This window comes from Argiope bruennichi, chromosome 9 (assembly GCF_947563725.1).
Source record: "Argiope bruennichi chromosome 9, qqArgBrue1.1, whole genome shotgun sequence".
Classification (NCBI taxonomy): domain Eukaryota; kingdom Metazoa; phylum Arthropoda; class Arachnida; order Araneae; family Araneidae; genus Argiope; species Argiope bruennichi.
This window is the reverse complement of record NC_079159.1, coordinates 73,771,598-73,781,515: the sequence shown is the minus strand read 5'-3', so window position 1 is coordinate 73,781,515 and position 9,918 is coordinate 73,771,598. Positions and strand designations below refer to the sequence as shown.

The 9,918-nt window shown below is 27.2% G+C and overlaps 1 protein-coding gene across 2 annotated transcripts in view; it reads right to left on the bottom strand.

Annotated features, from left to right (window-relative positions):
• LOC129984014 (proton-coupled folate transporter-like) overlaps positions 1 to 5,834 on the bottom strand; it is a 37,646-nt gene extending 31,812 nt beyond the window's left edge. For both annotated transcript variants that reach the window (XM_056093766.1, XM_056093765.1), the window contains exon 1: positions 5,631 to 5,834. The gene's annotated coding sequence lies outside the window, so the exon portion shown is untranslated. The remainder of the gene's footprint in view (positions 1 to 5,630) is intronic.
• Positions 5,835 to 9,918: the final 4,084 nt, after the last annotated feature.

Genomic DNA, 9,918 nt, shown 5'->3' with positions numbered 1-9,918 from the left:
GTATATTTATAGAACATTTTGATTCAAGCGATGGAGACCAAAAATTTATATTGAATTTTATTCAATATTTTTAACGTGATATTATATGCAAATTGTGAGATGTTATATGTATCATAAGTCATAAGGTCTATAGTGTAGATCTAGATCTAGAGCTTTAACACATAGTTACTTCTTGTAGATATTTACTATGATACGATATTTAAAATTTTTATTAAATTTTAAATTAAAAATTAGACAAAGAATTAATATTTTACCTTGATAATATCAGAGTGTACTATTATGCAAAGATTATTTTTACATCATTTTAAAATTAAAATACCAAATTTGTAGCGATACTAATTTTTATTTTTCTTCAATATATTTTTTCTATTAATAATACATTTTTAAAAATATTTTTCATGACTTTAATTATTTATTTTATATAGAAGTGCAGTGCAATGATATTTATTACGTTTATTTGTATGCACTCTACAGTGATTATAATTAAGACTAAGTTTTTAAAAATAACACAAAGATAGATAAATCTATCCCAAAAGCATCATGATGCTTTGATAATTCCTACAAGAAGTTCAAATTTCTTTCATTTTTTTTGTTATTTATTTTAAGGTTTCACAGATTTTGCAAATTTTAATACAGATTGGATTAAAAGTATTTATTAAAATCATTCAGATGAAAAGGAATAATATGAAAATGCTCAGTGCTTTTGCCAAATTTTCGGATGGTAATTTTGCCTATGCCTCTACGATATTGTACCAAAATATTTATAGCCAAAAAAAATCATCAAAAAATTGCGCTGATTTTTGATGATGAAGAGGATATCAAGCATAATTACGCATTGCAATTTCCAACAGATGGTTTAATATTAAGTAATATCTAATTCAGAAAAGAAAAAGCTTGTATTGACCAGAAGAATCGAGGAATGACTTCAAATATAATGCTACAAAATATGTAAAACATTTTTTTTAAGACTGAATTTATATGTTTATCAGGTTCTAGCATATATTCCTCCATCAGAAACGAAACAATAGAACAAAATAAATAAAGTCTGTGTGGCAGGATCCTATCATATACCAGAATTTGATAAATTCAGAAAAAAAATCCCATCATAAATTTTCTTCAGCATTTGGTATATTTACCAAATTTTGCGTTAAAGTTTATTTTATCCATATAATCAATCTTAATAATCCACATTAAAATGATTTCATTTCTGTACTTAACAGCCTTATAATATGGATTAGTTTAACAACAGCACAGAACTTTGACACTACACTATAAAGGTTTATAAGACACGTTTATACGATGGTGTCAGTATTAACAGAGATTTAATCCTGTTAAAAATTGTTTGATATATTGTGAGTGGTTAAGAATGCAAGGCGCTTGATATTGAACAAATTATGTGAATTCGGGCAATAATTTGATATTAAGTTATTTAATAATATAAAACATCTGTAATTAATTTGCATTTAACGGAAAATTTAACATACATTTTTGCTGTCGTTATATTATGATGCCTTGAATAAATAATTTTAGATGTTTTTATGAAAATTAGAAATAGCTGAAAGAACGAATTTTGGCTGCAATTATCCTCATAAAATATCTTTGATTCTTTTTAATTTTGATTCCATGCAGTCGAACTTAAATATTGTATTTGATGATTTGAAAAATAAGGAGTCTTAATGGCATAAAATGCTGGATAATATCGCCAAAGTTATCATCATGATACTGTATGACATTCAAAGTATAGTTAAACATCCTAGAGATATCGTACAGTATTTTGTGTTAATAGAGTCCTGCACTTTTGCATAGATAAGGCACTGTCTTTTCATTTCGGGATTGAAATGCTGAATTATATGGTTAATGATATGAAAAATAATATTATGCCATTGTTCATGAATAAGGCACTGTCATTTAAGAACGAGTCTGACACGATCATTTTATATTTTCATTAGTGAAAGATATTCATTAAGAGAATGCACGGAAGTACTGCAATTAACTGAATCCAACTATTACCAAAATACAGAGTGAGTACAAATAATGGACCCGATTTTAAAAAAAATCATATTTTCGAAACCACTGCACATATTACAATAAATGAGACCTGGATTTAAAGAGAAATATACCAAGTTTTTTTCAGTTGTAAATGTTCAATGTATGACCCTCTTGTAACAGGGCATACGCCCAATCTGTAATCCAGTTCGTACCAAACATTTTGCAACATCACTCTGTCAATGGTTTTGAATGTTGCACAGCTGTGTGCTTTAAGTCCTGGCAGTGTTTTCGGCATTGGTAATACATAAACAATGTCTTGTCTCAATGATTTCTTTTTGTGTGGTCATGTCAAAGATAACAGACAAAATAAAAGGCTACAAAATGTTTGGAACGAACTGGATTAGAGATTGGACGTATGCTGTGTAACAAGAGGGTGACACATCGGACATTTGTAACTGAAAAAAAATCTTGGTATATTTCTCTTTAAATTCATGTATCACTTATTCTAATATGTGCAGTAGTTTTGAAAATACGATTTTTTAAAATCGCTTGCATAATTTGTACTCACCCTGTATAATTTTTAAATAAGCAGACTGGCTATAGTTACAATTACGGCGATCAGATTTTCTGAGCATCGATTTTAGATTTTCTAAATATGGTGCGATTGGTGTGATGCGGAAGTTTGGAGACGGGATGTCAGCTGTGTCATCCTTATCATATGACCTCGTTCCAAAATTACAAGAGTCGTTCCAGTACAGTCCTAGTGATGGTTTCAAGCGGGACGTTAATATAACTAAACTTAATTAATCTGTAAATCAAAAACCGATTTTTTCTGATAAATTGGACCTTTCTTTTATTTACTTAACATGCGCCTTAAAATATCATAAGTTTTTATATTAAAGAAAATAATGTTATACGAAGGAATTATGATACGGTGGATAATCGCTTAAATAGTATAATTCTTTCCCGAATTTCACTCGTAATGCAAAATACACTGTAAGCAAAATAGGAATCCATGTAAAATCGGACAATGCGTTAAAGTCAGAAAAAATACTCAAATAGGTTTATAATAATCTAATTCATTATTTATAATGCGCGTTTCTTACAAGAAAATTGTCTGAAGACATTTGACTTTGGCTATGTTTTAAAATTTGTCTGGAATGAGACACTGCATTATCGTTAAATGAATTTGTAGCGCGCATAGCTACAGCCTTATTAGGGTGATATTTTTGTATTACTCTATAATTTACTTAATAAGTTACTTATAACTAAAACTTAAAATATTTAATTGAAATTATAAACATAAATGATATTTTCTGATTAGTACATAAAGCCCTAGTGATGCCTAGCCCTAATTTACACTAATATGGAATATTAAAACAAATGACAAAATAAAAAAATGTAAAAATTATTTAAACTTATTATGGTTTTAAACCGGAATATAAAGGTTTTTTTTTCTCTAATCTTACCGGTTTTGCAATGTGATATTCAACTTTTGATGAATGAGAAAACAATTTTCAATATAAAATTTGATTAACTTTTGTTGTGAAAGTTAAAAATGATGCTTCAATCTTTATAAGTAAATTGCATTGCGATAAATAAGTGCATCATGTTTCCCTCTTTATTGTCTAAGTAAATTATAAATAAACGTGTAATATAGGAGTTTGTAATAAAATAAATCATTGTTTTCTACAACTTTTTGAATATTTAAGAGCCATAAAGAAATTGAGACAAGTCTCAAAAACAGAACATGTCCTTTTATTTAAACAAATAAAATTTCACAAAAACAATTTACATTTTTTAAAAAAATCTTTAAAAAATTGAATCTGAATTATTATTTTCGTGTTGTTAAACATTAACTTGTGCCCACAAGGTGGCGAAGATGTTGTTTTCTTTTACTGTAATTAAGTGCACACAAGCTTTAGATTACATATTTGTTAAAAGAAATTTTTAGGAAAATTTGTGGTATTTTATTCGATGAAATTGCTCCTTCAACTTGTAGCACTATTCATATGCACATATTTTTTCATTAAAAAATTAAATTCTATATTAAAGATTTAGATCACTATAATATTGCATTTCACACGAATCGGTTGATTTCCTTTCTTATCTTCACACTTTACACCTATTTTCATTAATTAAATTTTAAAAAAATTCCTATTTTTGGATTATTATAATAACTTTGAGTATTTACTATATTAGAGCGTACTACCTGCATATCCTCCTTGGTCGGATTTCTTTTATCTTGGATATTAGAATGCAAACCTATAAAAGAAAACTAGCCACATTTTAAATTAATTCACATTAAATTGCTTGTATGTTTTCTGGGTAATACTTCAGAATTCTTTGACTTTAAATAATGAAACTATGCTCATCGGGAACATTTCAAAATAAATTTCTACTTCTAATAGAGATGAATGTTCTTTGACTTTAAATAATGAAACCATGCTCATCGGGAACATTTCAAAATAAATTTCTTCTGCTAATAGAGATGAATGTTCTTTGACTTTAAATAATGAAATCATGCTCATCGGGAATATTTCAAAATAAATTTCTACTGTAAATAGAGATGAATGCTCTTGTTGGGGTTCTGTAGATCAGTTTGTATGACATGCAGCTGCCAAATTTGTCACATATTTAACTCGGAGGGTAGAAATGAGCTCCTTGGAGCGAAGTTTTTGAATTCTAATTAAAAATTAAGTTGAATTTTGGCGTTTCTCCGAGATAACTTCCTCATTATTACGCAAATGTGCATTATTACACAAATGCGAATTTTACACCACTTCAAAATTAAAATAAATCCTTTATAATAATACCCATTTAATTATGTAAATTTCCTGAATTTTGGCAATTATTAAAACATTCGTTTCAAAATTTAAGTAATTTTCAATGTTCCATCTTCTTCAGTAGTTGAAAACTAAAGAAGAAGGATTCTGTTTAGTATCGATATAGTTTACTAGATAAATAAACAAAAAGTCAAGTTACAATATTACGAAATTTAATGAATAGATGAATCAAACATGTTTTTCTTCAGTACAGGTGTGATGTTATGGGATTTTATCTATTAGAAAAGTTTATATAACTTAAGTAAGATAATTAAAATAACTCGATTCTAATTTCAGACAGTTTGAAGGAATCATGGCCATAAAGTTAAATATCAAGCAAGATGAAGAAACATACTTCCATCGAAACACAGCATAAAAATTATTATTTAAAATAATCTGAATGTAAGTTTCAAATAGAGAAGAAATTATCTTTTAATAAGTCTTTTTCGAAAATTTCAAGGAAAAAAATATTTTCACAACTTTCTGTTTATTGATTTTTTATCTTAATGCATTCAATTTTAATTTCTAAAATCTCAGTTATTTAGATCTTTTCGGTTATTTAGAATAATTTTGTCTTTTAAAGAGCAACTGGAAAAAAAAATGTAAGAGCAAAATGATCATTTTAAAACATTTTTTTTAACATGAAATTTTTAAAAAAATTTCAGAGAAACTTCTCTACAAAAACAACATAAACTAGTAAACAAAAATTTATGATTTTAGAGCAAAGTGATACACAAATAAGGAAAATAAATATTTAAAATCTTATCAACAGTAGTATTAAAACGCATCTTATGTAAAAGATAAAAAAGAACTTACCACTCCTCCTTAATTGTTTCTTTTCGGTTAAGGTAGATATATTTCAAGGATAGGCGGATATCAGAAACACAAAACAAATGTGATAAATTATACAGATATCTTCTTAGAAATTTGATAACGATTTCAAACTTTAAAAAGTATTCCCTTTTTCACATAATACGTAACAAGATGTTCTCACAGTTCACTGCAAGCAGTTTTGAAGACTTATGTAAAAAAAAACAGAAACAATTTTTCCCATGTTTTCTTGATTTAAAACAAAGGATGAGATATCAATTACAAAACAATTTTATCGATTAATGTTTAGGTCGAGTAACGTATTTATCGAATTTTTATCAATTAACCGGATATGTTTATAGAAGTATACAATTGAAGTTTTGAGCCTGAATTACCTACAGAATTGAAAAAATAATGTCATATGATTTGGAGATAATACGAGCTGAAATCCCAAAACCTCCTTTATTGTTTTAAACCGGATGTATTTACATAATTTGTTTTTGTAAATTACAATTACTCCATAAATAGTTTGTCGACATGATATTATTTCCATATGTATTATTTCCAGATCAAAATTTGGTTTCTGCAGATTTGAGTGGAAGTTAGAAACTAATTAAACCGATAGATATTTGATGGACGATGATATTCATTTCAGCCTAAAAGTGAAAATAAAAAAATTTATGAATTGCATATCAATATACATTTTTAAAAGTTTTGCAATCTATGATAAATTTGTCTGTTTAAAATACAAGAGAATCAAAAATTAGTACCGGTTTTGAAATTATATACCATTAAACTATAAATTTATGCTCTTTAATGCTTATTGTGGGAAAAAAGCACAAGCTAATTTGTTATTTCTGTACTTTTCCACGCGAACTCTGGCTAGATTTAATCATCTAGTAGTCCTTAGGAATGCAAATCTCAAAGGTCTTTTTCCTTTTCAAAGTTTCAAAAACAATTTTTTTTTATAGATTTTAATTTAATCTTTATATAAATAGCTTCAAGTAAATTTTAATCAGCTGACTATCCTGTAGCTTTAATCCAGAATAAATTAAGACGATCTAATCTCATATTTTGTTAGTTAAAGTAATTGCACTTTTTATGTAATAAATTTTTATTGATATCGTAAATATTATTGTAAGGTAATTTTATTTGTTACTTATTTGGTAATAAATAAAGTTTCTTCTTCGTCGTTGGTAATTTCATAGAGGCATTATGAAGGATTGAGAAATGAAAAAAGTGTGTAACAATATTTCATCTACCCTTTTCCTAGTCAGTGGATAAGTTTAATTCACAATTAATTTACATTGGATGTTTATTTAAAGTAAGTAGTTTTAGGAATCAATACTAAAAAATACGTATATTTATGTATGTTTTGAGTGTATGTATGTATGTTTATCTAAGTTATTTCCTGAAATTTACATTTTCTTACACTTATGTCACTACACTTTTTTTTGCCTTCTGAAAAAAATATAACAACGAAATAATGCAGTGTTATTTTATTGTAATCAAAGCGAATGAAAAAATAGCAGTTCAATAATTATTCATTTGCAGATTTTTCATGTGTCGCCATCTTTCTGCAGAGATTGAAACCTTTTTTTTTGACAACCGATAAATTTAAATGAACTTTTGAATAATATTATTAATAATAAAAATACAACTTTAGTATTTTTGAGGTATTTCTTGACTTAAAAAATGATCAAAGCAGATGAAAAAATAACAATTCAACAATTATTCATGTTCAGAATTTTCATGTGTCGCCATCTGTCGGCAGAGATTGAAACTCTTTTTTGGCTTCGATAAATGTAAATATATTTTTGAATAATATTATTAATAGTAAAAATCCAACTTTAGTACTTTGACATATTTCTTGACATTTAGAAAGTGATCGTAGATTAATTGCAGATTTTTCATGTGCCGCCATCTTTCTGTAGAGATTGAAACTTTTTTTGACAACTGATAAATTTAAATGTATTTTTGAATATTATTAATAATAAAAATCCAACTAAGTATTTTTAAGGAATTTTTTGACTTTTAAAAAATGATCAAAGCAGATGAAAAAATAGTAATTCAACAATTATTCATGTTCAGAATTTTCATGTGTCGCCATTTATCTGCAGTGATTGAAACTTTTTTTGGTTACCGATAAATGTAAATATATTTTTGAATAATATTATTAATAATAAAAATCCAACTTTAATACTTTGAGATATTTCTTGACTTTTAAAAAATTATCGTATGTCAAAAAAGGAAAAAAAAAAGAATATTTATGAAATATTTAAAAAGACATGTAGTAAAATGATAATTCCATTTTCTGCAACGAAATATTTAAGCCAATAATAATTTGAGATGTTATACTAGAATTATTCAAATTATTTGTAGTATTAAAAATATCTGATTCAAAAATATCAATTTCAATTATTTTAAAATACAAAGTGCTCATAATTTACGAGTATACTAATTTAGTACCTGAAAAATGCTCTAACATTTTTATGAAGTTTCAAAGAGTAAGATGATCAAAATACTATTGCCTTTTATTTTTTTCATTATTATTTTTTTGTTATGAAATTTCGATAAACGCTAAGATTTTAAATGTTGACTTAAAAACTTAAAAATTTATGATGAAACTATGAAGATAACAATTTTATCAAAATGTACTTTGCTTAATTTCTATAAATTAGTGTATGTTTAAGATTAAACAAAATGAGATCTTTAAAACAACAAAAAGAGAAGATTATCCTTTAAATGTGATTAATAAAATTTATGAATTTAGCTGAACTTTATTTCTAATTTCACTTTAAATATTTTTTAATTTAAAATTTTTTATTTTTTCATATTTTTTTTCTCCATGTTTTCTATGAACTGAGAACTATTTCCATAAATTATTGCTGTACTCTGCTAAATATTTGATTAATTTAAAAGATGAAGCAATAAAATAATAAGATGAAAAAATCCGTCATGTATTTTATACATGAGTGTAAATATTATAAAAATTAACTACTTATTATTATTATTATTAAATAAAGGTTCTTAATATATAAAATGACTACGGACTACGTCGGGGGTAAGGGTACATGTTTGAACATTAAAAGATACAGGAAAATAAATTTTAATAAATTTTTTTTGACATTGCTTAGTAACTGTAAAAAGGTCTCAGTTATAAAGAATATAAGCCGAATGTCAATGCAGATACAACCAATTTTTGAGTTGTGCTTTTCACAGAAAGTTCCCACTAGCAGAAGTCATCAGTAGTGGTCATCTAAGTGGCCAAATTTATTCTTGGGTTCTGTAGAATATGTAGTATAGTTTGTTTTCCATGTGCAATATGTGTATTTTTGTCATTTTAGTTAAGACCATAATACATTTAATGACTTATTATTACAATAGTCTTCAGAGTCAAATGCAATAGGCGGAAGTAATCTCTAAGATCAATGAGAAAAACACTTTTTAGATGAATTAAGAGTAGACAAATGTTTTACTCTACAACATCTATTCATATGTTGATTTTCATTCATGCTATTTTTTATGTTGTAATTTTATTGTTTCTTATCCCCCTTGGATTCAACACCAATTCAAACCAAGTCCAAAAGATCGTTTCTCATGATAAGATTTTAAACTGACACGCTCTCATTCACCAGCTGCCTCACAGAGGCGCCAATACAGCCAATGATATGAGGGGAAGAAGCGTAGGCCAAGCAGTGGCAAGGGGTATACATCTTTTGGTCTCTGACGAAGAAAAGAATTTTTATATGACCAGACCTGAGCCTAGATAAAAGCATTTGAACACTCTTTGGACTGGTGCACGCCAGAGACAAGCCTGGGTACCTACCGGCATCCCAGTCATGCTCTGGGGGAATCCTCCATTTCGTTTTAGTTCTTAGTTTAAACCTGAAGTGGATCTCTGCGGTCTGCAATCTAGAAAAGGAGGAATTGGGACTTAGGCTTCCTTCCTTGGCCAGAGAGTCTGGCCAGAGCTTGGTCCATATGAGAAGGAATCCACTGTATGTTCATTGACCGGTCCTTGCGAATGTAGTTAGTTTGGAGTAATGTCTTGACCCAACTTGTCAGGAATGTTTTTTGTATGTGGAATGCACAAAGAACGTTTTTTTTCTTTACAATAAGAAAAATTTAAATAAATTAAATGATTGTATTCATAATAGGGTGTAAAATAATGAAATATTGGCTAGATGTAAAATTTTATTGTGAAAATATGAATGGCAGTTATACTAGAAAAAAAAATCCCTTCTAAATAAAATTGATCGCTATTGAAACATTATTCCAAATGGTATTATTT